Source organism: Anser brachyrhynchus (assembly GCF_964034855.1).
Source record: "Anser brachyrhynchus genome assembly, chromosome: 3".
Classification (NCBI taxonomy): domain Eukaryota; kingdom Metazoa; phylum Chordata; class Aves; order Anseriformes; family Anatidae; genus Anser; species Anser brachyrhynchus.
In genome coordinates this window covers 96,112,582-96,130,220 of record NC_137696.1, presented here as the reverse complement: position 1 = coordinate 96,130,220, position 17,639 = coordinate 96,112,582, and the positions used below count along the sequence as shown (strand labels likewise).

The 17,639-nt window shown below is 36.4% G+C and overlaps 1 protein-coding gene across 11 annotated transcripts in view; it reads left to right on the top strand.

The window, feature by feature from the left end:
- ADGRB3 (adhesion G protein-coupled receptor B3) overlaps positions 1–17,639 on the top strand; it is a 470,566-nt gene that overhangs the window by 45,197 nt on the left and 407,730 nt on the right. The window lies entirely within an intron of this gene.

The window sequence follows — 17,639 nt, the reverse complement described above, 5'->3', positions numbered from 1 at the left end:
GTGTCCAAAACTCAGTGATGAAAGCAGAATTCTTTTTCTGACCGTTTGAGAAGTGAAAATTAATGTTGTAATCCTGGAAAAAAATGTAATATAATATAGCTTTTTTTTTTTTCTCTAGAAAAACTCAAGCATTGTACTAAGTTTCAGATTCTGATGCAACATGCGTGCATGTTTTCAGATAAGCGTGTTTAATGGGTGTGTATAATGCAATTGAAGTGGCTACATAACTGATTGAGGAAGCCATATGCAACTCTGAGACGTGTCTGCAAATACCGGTACTTCTCATACTCTATTTATTCTGTGTATGATACTTAGGCCAAGAGGACTGTTTAAAAAATGCTAAACATTATTTGGTGTCCACTAGTAATGTGCAGTGCCTTGAGTGCCTTAGTTTTCTAAAATACAACTGCAGACTTCTTAGAGGGACATGTAAATATCATTGTGTAGCTGTGTAATGTTTATAATGCTTTGTTTCACAAATGGAAGTTGGAAGTTGTGACTATTATAAATGCTGGAAGTAGGTATTATATAATTTGTGCTGAAGCTGGGATATTCCTTTTAAGGACAAAAAATTCACAGTGTAAGCCTTGAAAGTTTGGTCACAAGATTTCAAACATGTCACCATGCAATACAGATGTCCATTTTTAGTTAAAATGCTTTTTAAACTTTAATTTTATTGCATGTTGGAGGGCTGAAGTTTCAGGCTAGGGAAAAACAAACAAACAAACAAACAAACAAACAAAATACACCTGTGTCAGTGATATTGTTTTCCCTAAAAGAGTTTATATGCAGGAACTGCCCAGATTATTAGGATATCAGACACCACCCCTACAAACATCAGGCAAACTTCAGATAAGATAATCAAAGATGAATGGGATATCTTCCACAGAAATACTGTGTGCAGTATATGGTGTGTGTAAGACAGAAGAGTTCTTTTTGGCAGAGATAGGACTTAAGCAATAATATGTGATAGATATTTTGTCTGTCCTATTGTAATATTTTTTTGCCACAGCCTGACATGACAGCCCAGTAAATATTTGAAATAAAAGGTGTTACAGCTCAGAGATTGCAAGTCACCTCATTTAAAACTAGGGATAGAAGAACAGGCAATAAAAAATATATCTAACCTTAGGGGTTCTTCCCAAGTTTTATTTTGGGTTCATTGATTTTTCCATAAAAGACATATCAAAATTACATATTCATTATACCTTAGCTTTTCACAGTGAGTACCTGTGGAGTAAGTGGAAAAAGTCTCCCACAGCATGTTCATTTTTAATGAGAACAGAGCACTTACATTGTGTATCACAATCAAATCACTTGTCATTCTGTAATAGGACAACTACCAACTGAGCCATTCTCACAGAATGCCTCTTTCCTTTGGGCTAAGAGGTAATCTGTGCAAATCACTCATCAGGTCTTGGTTATGCCCTGTGTACAAATTGCAGTTCTAGAAAAGGACTATACCGTCAGGCTGGTGTTGGCTTCACCTGCTACTTAGGGTTGTCTAAATAGAAATTAAGGTCGTTGTGTCAGTTTTAAGGTATTAATCACTTTGGTTTCTCTTTCATATATGTATTGTGATTGTATGCTTATTAGACTGATATTAGCTCATGCTTTAATTGTACAACCAAGGCCATCCTCTTGCAGGTGTAAGTGGGTATAGTACTCTTGAATTAGTACAGAAAGCTTATATATCCTAAAAAACTGAATTTAGAATTATTTCATAAATAGTGGATCCACAAAGGGATGAGCCATTGCTGCATAGTACTGTAGCACCTAATTCATAACCTGCTGACACCCAAATCTATGTTACTGAAATAAAAAAAAAAAAAGCTTCCTATATAAGGTACATCAGAGTCAGATGTCTCACAAAAGGATTTAGAAAAAGCAGCATGCTGAGCAGGGAGCCTCTAAGTTAGCCAGTAGGAAATGCTGAACACAGAAATACGTCTTAAATTACATATCTCTGTGAGATTTACACACCTTACTCAGCACTACTGGGAAGCATTATCATCCTCTTGGGATTTCAGTCCAGAGTCATTTCCTGACCTAAGTGTTTCTTCAGTATATTAGGTAAGAAAATAAACAAATAGATAAATAAAAAGCCAATACTTTCAGGGAACCACCTTCACGCCTGCTCATCTTTGTTAAATAGCCTAATATTTAGTTTCATCAGGGGACCGAGGTCTTCAGTCTTATGTTTCCCATTTTCCAGCAGAATGGCTTAATGTTCAGGCAGTAGATTTTTCTGGGATGTAGCTGAATCGTGTGTTTGTACTACCCTTGAAGAAGTTGCTGCTTTCCACATAATGGAATAAAAGATCCGCTGGTCCACACAAAACAGCTGGGGGGCTCAGTAGGGGTGTGTAAGACCAGCAGTCTGAGAAGATCTTTCAGACATCTGCATGAACTAGGGTTTCATTACTTTAGCTTTAAATATATGTGATTAAATTATTGTATTTAATAAATTGTAGTGGCAACACTAGTATTTTTTCAATCTGCTTTTACTCTTTATACAATAAAATCAGTATAATACCTAAAGAAGAAGAAAAATCTCCTATAATGTTTCTAAACCCATTCTATATTCCCTTTTCTCTTTTTTAATCGCTGTAATACAAATCCTTGTACCAAAGGATTTGGAGACAGTAACAAAAAATCATCTTCTCTTGTATCCTAAGCATGCAGAGTTGTTCTGTATATCTTTTCTAATGTATTGTGCAGCAGCAGTAGGTAATTAAAACTTTTTCAGTCATCTTCTTAGCCTTGCTTTGATTTAGTCATGGAAAGAAGTTTACAAAATGACCACAGGAAAGCAGTTTTCTGTTCAAGGCAAAGGAATGAGAGTTAATAGATCTGTCACAGAAATCCTGTGTAAGAGCATACTGAGTACTCTTTGACTTGGTATCTTTACTACAAAATTGGATGCTTGCTGAAAAGCTGTGACAATAAATGCTTTGACAATTAAGGAGCTGCTATCTTCTCAGGAGGCCATAATGCCTAGGCAACCTATGCAAACAGAAGGAATAAAGGAAGCCAAACAAAAAAAGCAAATCATTTCATTATACAAAAGATTCTTTTTTTTTTTTTTTTTGCCTTTTACTGCTTATTCCATTATCAATATCATTCTTCCAGAGTTTGGAAGTTAAAAAAAAAAAAATTCAAAATTAACATTATGAAGATTACTAAAGTTAGCACACAGGAAGAGTTCAGTCTCAATTTACATAATGAACAAAGATTTTCTGCCATCAGAGCTGTGGTGTGTTATTCTGTCACCTGGCTGGTGGTCATGGCCTTTCCGAGGTCATAGATGTCTCTTGTTTTGCCTGAGCTGGTATTTTCCTACTGCATCTTTAGACAGGAAGAACTTATAGCTGATACTTTGCTATGGCAGTTTTATCCAGAGGACCCATGATTTGCTCCTTAGGATTGAAGACATAAAAGCAAGCCTAAAACCAGAATGGTTTGTTCTTTCTTTCTTCCTTTCTTCCTTTCTTTCTTCCTTCTTTCCTTCCATGTAGTTTTGAAGACAAAGGTATTATGACAGTTACAAGGTAATATATTTTCAACCATTTAGGAGCAAGTAGACAAAACTAAATTATTACCATTTTCTGAGTTGTTACTATTTCACTCATCAAATGGTGCATAATACTCTAATGCAGGAATCTTGAGGTGCCACAGACAGGCAAAATTCTACTCAGTGTTGAATGAAATGACTGCTTGAATGACTTCTCAGTGTTTTAAATGAAGAACAAACAAACAACAAAACAAACAACAACAACAGAAGCAGACAAACAAAACCTAAAACCTAAAGTTAGTTTTTGAAAATACTATTTTGTAAGTTATGTGGGCTTTATTTTATTTTATTTTATTTGAGAATATAAGAGTTTCAGCAATTACCTTCACTGTTTAATGTTAAGACAGTGCTTTTTAAAGGGGGCATCACTTACAGCTGTATATCAGAATAGGATTTTTTAAGTCAAAATATTCTTGCTGTTCTTCAATGCACTGCTAATTTAATAACATACTTTGTGTGGCTTATTCCTGCCATGATGTTTGAGCAAAGTAATGGTTGTAAGATATTAAAAAGATAATCCTTATGCCAGACAGACTGAGTCTCAGTAAAACAAATGAAAGAAATGCCTGAGGAAAATATGCCAATAGAGCAGCTGACATCATCTACCTGTACTTATGCAAAGCATTTTACACTGTCCCCCATTATATCCATGTTTCTAAGTTGGAGAGACATTGATTTGCTAGATGAGCTACTCGGTGGGTAAGGAACAAGCTGGACAGTCGCACTCAAAGAGTCACGGTCAAGGGCAGAATATCTAGGTGGAGATCAATAACGAGTGGTGTTCCTTGGGGGTCAGTACTGGGATGGGTACTGTTTATTGTCTTTGCTGGTGACAGTGGGACTGAGTGCACCCTCAGCAAGTTTGCTGAGGACAACAAACTGTGTGGTGTAGTTGACAAGCTGGAGGGAAGGGATGCCATCCAGAGGGACCTTAACAGGCTTCAGAAGTGGGCCTGTGAAAACCTCACGAGGTTCAAAAAGGCCAAGTGCAAGGTCCTGCATCTAGGCTAGGGCAATCCCAAGCACAAATACAGGCTTGGTCTCCACCCTCCACAATGGATTTAGAGCAGCTCTGAGGAGAATGACTTGGGGGAGTTGGTTGACGAGAAGCTTGACATGAGATGGGAATGTGTGCATGCAGCCCAGAAAGCCAACTGTACCCTGGGCTGCATCAAAAGAAGCATGGTCAGCAGGTGGTGATCCTCCCCTTCTACTCTGCTCTTGTGAGACCCCACCTGCAGTACTGTGTTCAACTCTGGGGCCAGCAGCACAAGAAGAACACGGAAGTATTAAAATGAGTCCAGAGGAGGGCCACAAAGATGATCAAGGAGCTCTCCTATGAAGACAGGCTGAGAAAGTTGGGTTTGTTCAGTCTGGAGAGAGAAGACTCTGTGGAGAACTTATAGCAGCCTTCCAGTACCTAAATGGGGCCTACAAGAAAGCTGTGGAGGGACTATTTATCAGGGAGTGTGGTGATAGGACAAGGGGCAATGTCTTTAAACTAAAATAGGGTAGGTTTAGATTAGATATTAGGAAGAAATTCTTTACTCAGAGGGTGGTGAGGCACTGGCACAGGTTACCCAGAGAAGCTGTGGATGCCCCATCCCTGGAGGTGTTCAAGGCCAGGTTGGATGGGGCTTTGAGAAACCTTGTCTAGAGGGATGTGCCCCTGATCATGGCGGGGGGAGTGGGGTTGGGGGGGTGGGTGGAGTTGGATAATCTTTAAGGTCCCTTACAACCCAAACCATTCTATGATATTTTCCCCAGTAATTTTAATTCAAGAGATTTTTATTTTTTTTTTTTGCAGATCATATCTAATATTTTTGTATTAATTTTAATTATACATAGATGATAAATTGGTTACCTATACCCAAAATGTACTAGTATTCAATACATTAGCATAATATATGAAACAGAATGTTTTATATATATGTATTGCTGAAAGGTAATAATTTTGTACCTTTTCTATAGTTTAAGAACAGTTGTTGATTGCAAGTAATTGGAAATCTATTATTAAGTGTTCATCTACAAATTATAATAAATTTTCAAAAGCTCGGTATATATTTTGACTTGTAAAGAAATATCTTTACTGATAAAAAGGGCTTTATCAGATATTACAGTAGCAACCATAATACAGCCAGCAAATGAGAAGACATTTATAGAGCTATCAAAGTAAGAATAGCTTTCTGTCTTTTTAGTTTAGAGAGCATTCTTCCTTTGAAAAGTTAATCCAATTGCTTTAGCTTTGTGAAGCACTCCTAGCTCTGTTCTCACAAAACAGCCATCTTACATCATGAAAATAATTTCTTTCAGAGAGCTTCTTTTCCTTTTGTCCTTGTTGGTAAGTAGTACTGGAGAAAAAAAAAAAAAAAAGTCTACTAGGGTCACTGTCTCAATGTATGGAAGATTCCTTTCAAAAGAAGTAATACAACTTTTGAATTACATTTCTCTTTGAGTAGAGAAACTTCATTATGAAAGTGGTAGTTGGGTCAAACCTCTTCTGTCATCCTGTCAGTCATTAGGCTGTATCATGCTTTCAAAATCAGCTAAGGTAAACCAGCTACTGAATCCACTGAATCCTACTTATGTAGGTACAGACTGCGGAAAATAAAAACTATGGAATTGATTTTATTCTACCAAATTAAGAGAAAAATAACAAAACTTAGATTGTATTTATTTCTTTGATATTTCCATTCCATTTTTTTGTTTGTTTGTTTGTTTGTTTTCCTTGATGCATAAGGTGGCTGGGGATAGATTCTACATCATGAATGCTTCATCTGCATTTGTTTTGTTTTATAACAACTTCATAATATAGACCATTTGTATAAAATGTACTTTAAAAGTTGTTTTTTTTTTTTTTTTTTTTTAAGTGAGCTTCTGATGGCTTGCACCCTGTACCATTTTTGAATGGCATTCTCAGCCAAGGTTTTAGCTTGTAGAACAGATGGAATTTGCAACAACAGCAACACTTGCAAAATGTATTTCATTTTAATTTTGCTGGTTCCAGAAGTAAATTTTATCTCTATATATTTGGATTGTTTCCCCATTGCTTAACAAAGAAAGTTAGACATTACTTATTCTAAGCTGTCCTTTCCTGAGAGAAATACAATACTAGTAATTCAGAAACCACTGCGTAACATGCTGTGGGCTGTGCTGAGGCCCTATCTTAGAGAAATGCATCCAATACAACCTTTGCTTATAGCTGGCTTTACTGAAACTCCGACTGAAGACACAACAGACCTCATATTAAGCTTTCCATTCAATTCTTAATTGCTCTCAGGGTTTGAGAACCTCTCACGTCTTACCTTCCTGCACTGGTGCAGACAGGTATTCTCAGCCTGCACCAGAGTCAGATTGCTTCTGAGAAATGTTAAGCAGGGCTTCTGCAGCATCCCACTTCCTGCCAGCTCTATGGCAAGAGCAACCTTCATGCATGATTTGTGGAGTTATGGCTCACTGGTTACAGAATGACCACTCCTGCAGTGAGGACTGGGAGGAGGGAGCAGCTGTTGAAAATCAGACAGCCTCCCGCATAGCGTTAAATTCCCTGCTGGAAGTTGCACTGGAGTTTTTCCTGATTTATAAAAAAAGAGGGCAAATGGCAAATGCTTTTCTTGGTTTCAGTCACAGTGCGCAGAATGAAGTTTATGATATTTCTTAAAAGAAAAAATGCCGGTTTTACTTCTAACTATCTATGTAAAATAGGCAGGAGATACCTAAATATATATATATATATATATATATAAAATATATATTTCCCCTATCCTCCCACAACCCTTATTTGATTTTTCCAGACCTTCTATAGAACTAGGCATGGGCTTAGTTACTTACCTAGGAGAGAAAAGCCTCAGTCAATGTAAGATTGTTTAATGCTACTTTCTAGTGTTATTGTGGTTTAAGTGCTAACGTCATTATTTCCTCTGAGGCACTAGTGAGAAGTATAATGGTCTTTTTCCTTCTGTTGTTATTTATTATAAGATGGAAACAAATAAACAAGCTGTGCTAGGCTGTAAGCAGCGGCTGGCTCTTCAACCCGGGCGAATGCCCTAAGCAGGAGTAGGGTGGTAGGGCACTCCAGGGTGTTTCCCAGAACCTTGGAGAGAGAGTGGAGGGGCTGTCAAAAGAGGAGGAGAAAAGAGACTTGTAGTGCCAAGGCAATGAAATTTCTGGACATACTGAGATATTGCCATAAAAATGGAGGTGCTGTGCTGTGTCTTGGTCTGACTGTGCTACTGTTGTCTTCCCCTCACAGAGCAGCAGCCATGATGCCACTCTTTTGAGTGGCTTCATTTATGCCAGTCTGAAATGTCTCAGCTGGCATGCTTGTGTAAGAAAAACAAAGTATAAACACTATGCCCCGCCCCCCCAAACCAACCAACCAACCAACCAACCAACCAAAAACAAACAAACAAGGAGCAGAACATTATGTTTGCATTTGTCTCTCTGTAGCTCCATTTTGACCACTGCTGATGTCACTGCAGCAACAGTAACAGTTTCCATAGCAGTTAATACTACATTTAATACAATTAAAAATCTCATGCAAAGGGAGAGACTTTAAAAAGGCTGTGATACTTCTGCAGAAATTATGCTCCTGCTCTGTACATTTGAGGAGGCTTTCCATTTTTATTTTTATTTTTTTTTATTTTTATTTTTATTTTTATTTTTATTTTTATTTTTATTTTTATTTTTATTTTTATTTTTATTTTTATTTTTATTTTTATTTTTATTTTTATTATTTTTTATTATTTATTTTATCAGGGAGGTTATCTGGTGCTTTGTCTTGTGCCTAGCTGCATCATTCAGAACTGGTGTTTGTTTAAGAGCCCATTGAAATTTACGTTACTTAAATATTGCTGTGCTCAAAATCTTGTCTTGTGCAGAAGGAAACACATCATATATATGTGGAGAGAAAAATCTATCATTAGCCTAACTTAAATCTGAACAATCACGTCAAAATACATGGTTATGACCACTAAACAATCACTAAATGGTTGTTTAGTCCAACTAAAATATTTTCAGTGCTTACAGTCCAAAAGTAATACGGTACAGCCTCATTAAGAATAATACCTGAAAATTTTTAAGCAAGAAGACTTACCGATATCCACCCATTTTCTCTGCTGCTACAGTGGTCTTTCTGAAGTCCACCTGGATGCCAAGGTTGGGAGCACCAGTGCTTCTGGAGTGGGTGCTAGGGCGCCTGAGGGAGCTGGCAGCTCCCAGGGTTTTCCCCAGTAGGAACTCAGCAGCCCCTTCCCCTCCAGCCTTGCATCCACCTGCAGTGATTTTGATGTTTCTCTGTCACAGCCTGCGCACGCGAAGGACAACTGTTTGTTAGACAGTGACTGCCGGAGAGTGGGGGTACATTCTTCTGCATCAGACCTCCAGGATCCACTGTGCTATAAAGAAGATATAATTATTTTGGGGTAGTCAGGTAGAATTGGCAGCTTTTGCTCAAGTGAGGACTACTTCTGGACAGCTGTAAAACAAACACATAGTGTGTTGTCAAAGAAATAGAGAAATGAGTATGGCAACCCTTTGGAATTTTGTCATTCATTGTCACCAGATTTGCCCCATTCTGACCTTATCTTGGATAATTTAGCCTTATGTTTAGTCAGTATGGGTATACCTGACCCATTGCATCCCCTCTGCTTCCTAGCAAGTAAAAATCATTCATCATCTGCTCCTATCTGGGGTATTCTGAACTATTGTCCTAGAGGCACCTCTTTCTTGCTGCATGAGGTTTAAGTTTCTACTTTTGCTTAATATAGTCTGTATTGAGCTACAGGATTTCTCTTTCTCTCTCCTCCTGTGAGTGATTCATGCAGTTTGATAGAAGTTTTTGAATTAGTATTGTTAACACCTCATCAATTTTGTCAAAGAAATTTTCCATAATTCCTTATGTAATGAGGCTGTATGATTTTAGACCATGTTATTTGCAATCTAAATCAGTGTTATGGGCCTCTGCTTTTTTGCAGAGTTTCAGTGACTCCAGAATGAGTTGGAAAGGGCATAAATAGGTAACAGTCCATCTTCATATATCCATCTAGAAGATTGGAATGAAATTAGTTAAATATTGATTACATCTACTTCCTTCATAACCTGTAACTCAGAAAAAGTACTAGCAACTTGGGACATGATGTGGGTGTTTGGAATGTCTCAGTATTTTGGATTCTATCAAAACTGAAATTAAAGTAAGTTATTAGAGTGACACATGAACTGATATATCTATGTAGCCCCTTCTTTGGAAAGGTATTATAAAGGAACCTTGAAAAAATAAATAAATAAAAAGGATTAATTAGCTAAAATGTGGAGTATATGTTTCATGGTGTTTCAGAATCACAAGACATATGACTTTATTTTTTATTGTTTCCAACAAGTAGCAGAAGGGGCCAATAAGTGAACAAAATATTATCATATTATTTTTTAAATAAATACTCTATGAAAAGATGGGGGGGGGAGTGAAAGATAAGTGAAAGATAAGAGGACAAGATTGCTTAAAAAAAAAAAAAGCTGGACCATGTTTCTGACAACATGAAAAAGATAACACCTCTTGTAATGATGTCACCTTTGGGGAATCAATGCATCAGTATGCAATGTCTAACAAACTGTGGAGAAGACATTCATCCAAGAGAAATGTCATGCCCAGAGGTGCTGCAGCTCTGACAGGCTGAGAAAAACATTGTAAGTCAGACAGAAATGCTCGCAATCATGGAGCAAGAAAGTTTTTATTTTTTAGCTTACCTTTATAACCAATATGCAATATTAAGTTATTTTAATATTTAGAATGTTGTGCATTTTTACTCATAATTGTTATTGCAAGTCATGGGCACAAGTAAGTATATGTTAATAACAGAGGTTAAATTATCTCCTAGTGGATTGCTGCTATTCATAAACAAAAAAGAAATTTCACTTCAGGAGGGGAAAAAAAAAAGTGAAATAATCACCATTTGTTTGAGTCAGAACAGGTGTCTTTACTGAAAGACATACAACAAAGTTTATTAATGTGAACAGTGGATCAACACAATGGAGTTGTTTTGTTGTAATAACTACATTCAGCTATTCACAAAACAAACTTTTTTGACAGTTTTTTTTTCTCAAAAGAGTTTTGAAAAGGTCAAAGCTTTTTGACCTTTTCAAAATGAAAGGCCTCACTTTTTTCACCAGCAAATGACATTTTGAAAAATAACCTAATCCTAGTGAAACAATTGTCTTAAAAGGTCATAACCAAATGACCTAGACCAAATTAAAAAAAAAAAAATAGTTTTGTGAAAATTTTAAATGTTTTTTTTTTTTAATTTTTTCATTCTGTTAAGAGACAGGAAAGAAATATTTGAGATTTTGGAAGCATTTGTAGGATGACAAGAGAGATCTTTTTCCAGCTGTACTGTAACCTGTTCAAGAATCAGGTTTTAAACATTCTAAAGATTTATTATTTTCCTATCCAAGGAGAGCGATTAGATCAAGTTTCTCACAGGTTATAAAACAGCTGAGTTTTGAATATCTCCAAGCACATATCTCCACCACCGGTCTGGATAACTTGTTGCAGTGTTTGACTGAACTCCTGGTCATGTATTTATCTTTTTCTGTACATGAAATTGGAATATCCCATGTTGCAGCTTATGTCTATTGCCTCTCATTCTGCTGCAGTCCACCTCTACATCTGTCTCTGTTTTCAGTGAACTTGAAAGTGTGCTTTCATCCACCCATTCAGGTCCTTACAAAAGACTTTAAATACTGTTGGCTCTGCTGTAAGTCACCATTACCCAGTCCATACTCCAGTCATTTGGATGGCAATATTATGGGAGAGACTGTAAAAGGTCTTGTTAACATCAAAGCATGCGATACCCATTCCCCTCCCATTGAGTATGACATGATAGAGTCAGTGCTCAAAATTGTGTCCGAATGATACCTCTTATAGAGGTTTTGAATGAATAGTGCTGAACTGGAATAGTTTGGTGAAAGGCAGTTGAAGTTTTTCTGTGTAAATCTTTATAGTCCACTTCAGCTCTCTAATATATATGTATATATATATATTTAATACAATCCATTTAAAATGGGACCTCAAAGAAATAACCTTTCAATATTTGATTAAGCTGCTTCTGAGAACAAGCAAGCATTAGAATTATAATGAAAGTTTCTAAATTTTTGAGATGTGTATGACTTTTATAACTGACTTTTAAAAGGAGAATAGCAAAATACATTTCTATTGTACTGAGAACTATGATATTAGCAGAGCTGTAGCAAGAATTTTAGTGTTCTAAGCAATTTGACTTCAAGTCTCTCTCTGTGGACTATGTGTTAGAGCTCAGACACATTTTCTCACTCCTGTAGTGGGAATGTTCTTTATGATCCCAGTAAGAAATGCACTCAGAATCCATAACATATTCCTTAGAATAGCATTCACTGAAGATAGCAGAAAAAGGAAAACAAGGATAGACAATTTCATTTCCCTTCAGATGTGAAAACCCCAAGTGTCTTTGGATGGACATCCAATCTGGGCATAGCACATGCTGCAGATCCTATTCATGGAGAGGTTCACCACTTACAGCTCTTAGAGGGTTTTTTTGTAAGAAAACAACTCTGTTCATTATTTCTGCAATCAAAGAAAGAATTGTTCACATAAGAACTTGCTGCTTCACTCTAAGGTGAAGACAAGGGCACACAGGTGATGTAATCACTGGGACTGGGTAGGAGCTGCCTGCAACCTCCTCTGGTATAACTAAGCCATCTAAGTTTATCCTGCAGCCAAGGAATATGTGCTGCACAACAGGCCTGAAGGCCATGTGCATTCCAACTAGTCTTCTAGTTAGGATCACTACACTTTTCACACTTTATTTCATTTTCTTTGGGCTACTTTGTGAAATAGGAGTCTTTCTTCCAACAGGGGACCAAGAGGAGAAGGAAAAAATGCAACTGAAGCTTTATACTTTTCAGCCTTCTCCTTATAGGATGGTCTTCTCATGTTGTCTTTGCTATGGCTTTACTTTATGTGAAATGCTAAATTGGTATTGGCAATCCAGAATGGTGTGTTTTTCATCTGTGTGGAGAAGTAATTAACATCAAATGGGTGCCACAGCTGGTTTTGGCACTCCCATGCCTGTAGGAGAAGAGTGGATGCATAGTGGGTGGCTTTTCCAAATTAAAAATAATGTTGAAGTGAGAAAAAGGGGGATTTGGAAAAGTTTTGTCATTTTCTAATCTGTACCACCAAGGTACTTACCAAGAATTCCAATAAACAGACACAGATGAAATTCAATAAAGTAGAGAAAGTGTGAGGTGATTTTTTATTCTTACATCACTGTGAATCTGCTTCTGTCAGATTAGTCACTGTAATTTACAGACTACAGAGAATAGAAGGAATAGTTGGAATCAAGTTTAGCTGGTAGCAGGTTTATTTGTCTTCCTTCTCTTTTACTTCTTCCAATGCACATTATACTTTCCCAGTAATTAACTTCCGTGGGTATTTAATTTAATTCTCTCAGCATCAGCCTTTCTAGAGTATTGTTTTTTCAATATTTATTCCCTGTATGGTGGCAGACCTGGGTTGTTCAATTATCCTTAAGGGTGTTTCTTTTTTTTTTTTTAAATTTTCTTTTTTTTTATTTTTGAGTGTTTTACAGCCAAGTACTACAAGTTTGATTAAAGTGGTGGTTTGGTCTGACTCATTTATGGGCTTTACGTACCTTTTTTTCTTCAAGTGCTACAAATAATTTTATTTATTTTTTTTTCTTTTCCTTGGAGGGCAAAAAGTGGGGTGGAAATTTTATTTTGAAGTGTAAGGATTAAAATAAAACTTTACACAAACAAACTCCAAGTAAGACTGATGTTTTTGTTCTGTTTTGTTTTGAGTAAAGACTGCAATATTTGTATCCAAATTAATGAATTTTTCATGTTTGTGCCATCGGTACCAATTAACAGTAAAATAAACCTTGCTGCAACTAACTAACTGACTAAAGTTATAGATATTTCATCTTCCATTTGTATGGTTTTGATATCTTCTGAAGCCATAAATTTCTCTCAGAGATGCCAAGGAGGAAATCCAGCAGAAGATGAGGTTAGAAAAATAGGTAGTGGCTGCAGAAAGAAAACCAAGGCAAAGGCTAAAGTGAGCATAGAGTTCATCAGATTATGTCCTCTTCTTGGCTCATTTTGGTGACATACCTGCGTTGTTCATACTGGGTAGAACGGTATCCCAGTCTATGGTTAGTGATCCCCCTTTGAAGAAAAGTGAATATTTTAATGTATTTCTGCACTACATTTCCTGAATCAAGAAACCTGCTCAAATAAAAATGAAGGGCTCTAATTCTATTCTCACTTAATATATATATATATATATATATATATATATACATGAAAAAAATGTTAATTCTGAAGAAGGAATCAGAAATGTAGAAATATCTGTGAGGGAACAGTCAGGCTCAGAAGAATTTTAGCTGTTCAGCTTAGTAAGATATACACATTTAAAGCTTAAACTTACCCTCATCTCAGTGCATACATTTGGTTTTATACATTCAATGCACATCTTTGATTAGGACAATTTTTTAATATGTCCACGTATATCTGATTCTGACTTCGTTCTTAAAAGCCTGTCTGTTGTGCAATAAATGATCAATAAATGATCTAATTTTTTTTAATATCTGAAAAGTGCTCCTTAGTTTGTGAAGGCACAAAATCACATCTGCATATTGAGTCCAGAGGCTTATAATAATGACTTGGCATTTGGTTGATTGGCGGACAAATGTTGAATGACTGAATCATTGCCCCTTAAGTTAAATACAGAGAAATTGCAGATGTAGCTTTTGCCAGTAGTGACTTTCAGATATTCCTTGGGACTCCTGTGCCTCCAAATGCAATTGTCAACTGACCCAGAAATATCATGGCTGCTTATGTAATTAGGCAGCTCACTCGTGATGGTATAACTGCCAGCAAGTACAATAGCCCACAGAATGATCTTGTTTAGTTTGTAGTTTTAGCAAGGGATCATTTGAACAGCATGTAAGAGTAGGGACAATTTTACTTATCCAGAAATATTTCCATGACAGATCCTCTTACAAAGCAAGTATGAGCCAAATAATATCTTGGACAGACCTCAAAGTAGAGGTTTTAACAGAAAAAATGTTAAATGCCATGCAGTTTCTTCTGACTTCAGATTTTGTCCTTGTTTGAAATCAGAGAAAGAAAATCAAGAAAAGGCATAAATTTTTCCATGAGAAAAATAATGAAAAAAAAAAAATCTTTTGGCAATTTTTTAAAAAATAGTTGTATTTTAACCTTGAAAAAAATATCTGAGCAGAAGATAATTAAAATAAATTTCAAAAGCTTGATTTCAAAAGTGACTTCAAAAAGAATAATTCAGAATTGTCCATTTGCCTCTTTGATTCTGAAACATTACAATAACATTGCAAATAATGATTAATATGAAGATAATTACTTATTATGATCAACGACAATGCTGATTTATGAATAAAAGCAGGGAAAAAAATTAAAAGTTGTTTTTTTTTTAATTTACCCACCATGGAAAATGCAATTAATATGAAGCAAAATATATGAAGCAGTATGTAAGATGATATAAAGAAAATTTAGTAACTAATTATTCTAAAGGATGGGGAAGCCCATTTATGTTGAAGTGTACATTCACCAAGTGTAGAGCATCAGTCTTAAAAGTGTATGTGCAAAGCAGCCATGAGCTTTACCAAACATAAGGTCTGAGCTAGGTATGATCTTCAACTTAAGATATATATTCAGATTTCTCACAGGACACTGCAAGATACTTCTGTTTTGCCCACATCACCCAGGAAATAGTCTGTCATCAGAACTGATAGATATAATTACAAAAAAAAATGTTATTTATCTGCTGTTCTCTTAAACTAGGCAGTATAGAGGAGGTATCTGCGTTAGATTAATTTGGAAGGTAAGCTTAGTTATCTAGGAAATACATGTGACTTCCATGGCTGTGACACTGAAGGCCAGTATTGAAGCCTGTGGGATCAAGGAAGACCAGTGCTGGTAGTTGTACATGTTAATATCTGAAGACTTTACCAAAGCTGATGATATGTCTTTAGGTAATGAATATTTATTTTATCACTTTTCATTTTGCAGTGTGCATTGTTCATATTTTCATAACATTTTCCATATTTTTTTTTTCCTCCAAGAACAGTTATAAGACAGTTAAAAGTTCATGTCTTTATGAGAATACTAAAGCCTGGAGCTTTAAAGGAGAAAATGTTATGCTAGACTCCCTGTGAAATTGCAAGAGTTTGGAAAGCAGCAGGATGAATGAACAGACTAGTTCTAATTTGTGATGGGGCAATATATCAAAATTTTATATTTGTTGAGGGATTTTCTGGGCTGAAGACAATATGTTACAGTATTACTAAATGTGGATGTTTCAAATTGATGATCAACAAGACAGCAGTACAACCTGGACTTGCTCTCCAGGCACCACTGACTGTACTAGCTTCCCAAGGGCTATAAACAGAGTTTAGGTTCACGCAAAGGTAGACACATTTGCACATCCCAGTTTGGAGCTGAACCCTACACAAAATGCTGAGAAACTGTAACTGTATTATTTTTCTCGTTTTAAATGTTTCAACATGTGCAGCAGCATTCACTGGTCAATGTGAAATCCAGACTTGTTGATCTCCTTTGTTGTTGGGCTCCGATCAAACGATATCTTACAATCACTTCTAAAGGAAAAATTCTGTCTGAAGTACATGAGGAAGGGACGTTTTAGCTATTTTTAAGAGATACTTTAGCAATGAATATGAATCAAGCTCTTCCTGTTGTTCCCCCCCCCCCCCCCCCCCCCCCGAGAGGTTGTGGATGCCCCATCCCTGGAAGTGTTGAAGGACAGGATGGATGGGGCTTTGAGCAACCTGATCTAGTGGGAGGTGTCCCTGCCCGTGACAGGGGGTTTGGAATTAGATGATCTTTAAGGTCCCTTCCAACCCAAACCATTCTATGATTCCATGAGATTCTATGATTCTATGCCAGGTCTGCTTTTGTGGTTTTCAGCTGTCTAAATTTACTTAACAAGAATGGCCCTTCACACACCAAAAAATATTTTCTGGGGCTATGTATAGCAGGACACAGACCTTGAGCTGGGCTCTGAATTCAGAGGGAACTAGCACAAAGAGAGTGCAAAAGTGACATGTCTGTGACAATCCATTTTGCTAGGCATATAGTCAAACCATACTTTATACTATATTGAGCCTTTCTCAGGAGCTTGTCTCCATTTCTGAGTATCAAGTGCAAATCTACAAACCAAGACTAAGCAAATCAGCCTATGAGGTATTGTTTCTGGGTCAAGACCACTGAGCAGAATTCTGCATAGTGTGCCTCTCTCCATTGTATCATCTTTTTTTCTCAAGTTCAGTATGCCCATTTTTTTTTATAAGATGAAAAATGTTGGAACAATGGATTAGCTCTGCATATGTTTGGCATTTTAACTTGTGTTTTTTCATCATCTTTATTGGCTCCTGCACTTATCCTACCCATCCTCCTAGCCATGAGACACACTGATCTAATTGCAAACTTGAACTGTCACCAGAAAACTGAAATGAGTTCTCCTTGTTAATATAGATATTTGGGTGTTAACTTCATAGAAGTTCGTTAGTTTTGTGTTTAAACTTTTGGCATATGCCTTGTACTTAACATTATAAGATCTTTCTAAGACTTTTTTAATAGTATAATATCTTTTATGTATGGAATGATTTATATTTTGTTTATCTAGATTAACAGCATGGGTAATCACTATGTTCAGCTTAATGGTATTCAGCCAAAATGTAACAGACTTAATCAGTGGGTAGTGAGCAGAAACAGTTTGAATTAATTAGGAAATAGGTATCTAACCCTGGTGATGCTGCCACTTTTGCTGCCTGCAGCATGCTACCTGCATATTTTCTGCCGCTGTGTCTCAGAAATGGGAAGGGAAGGGGGCATGCAATGGATCTTCACATGCTGATTTGATGATAATTCATCACAATCTTGTAAGAAACACAGTTTATGTTGTCTAACATAATGATGAGTATCAGTATTAAGTGTTCCAAAATACAGGTTCTACTAA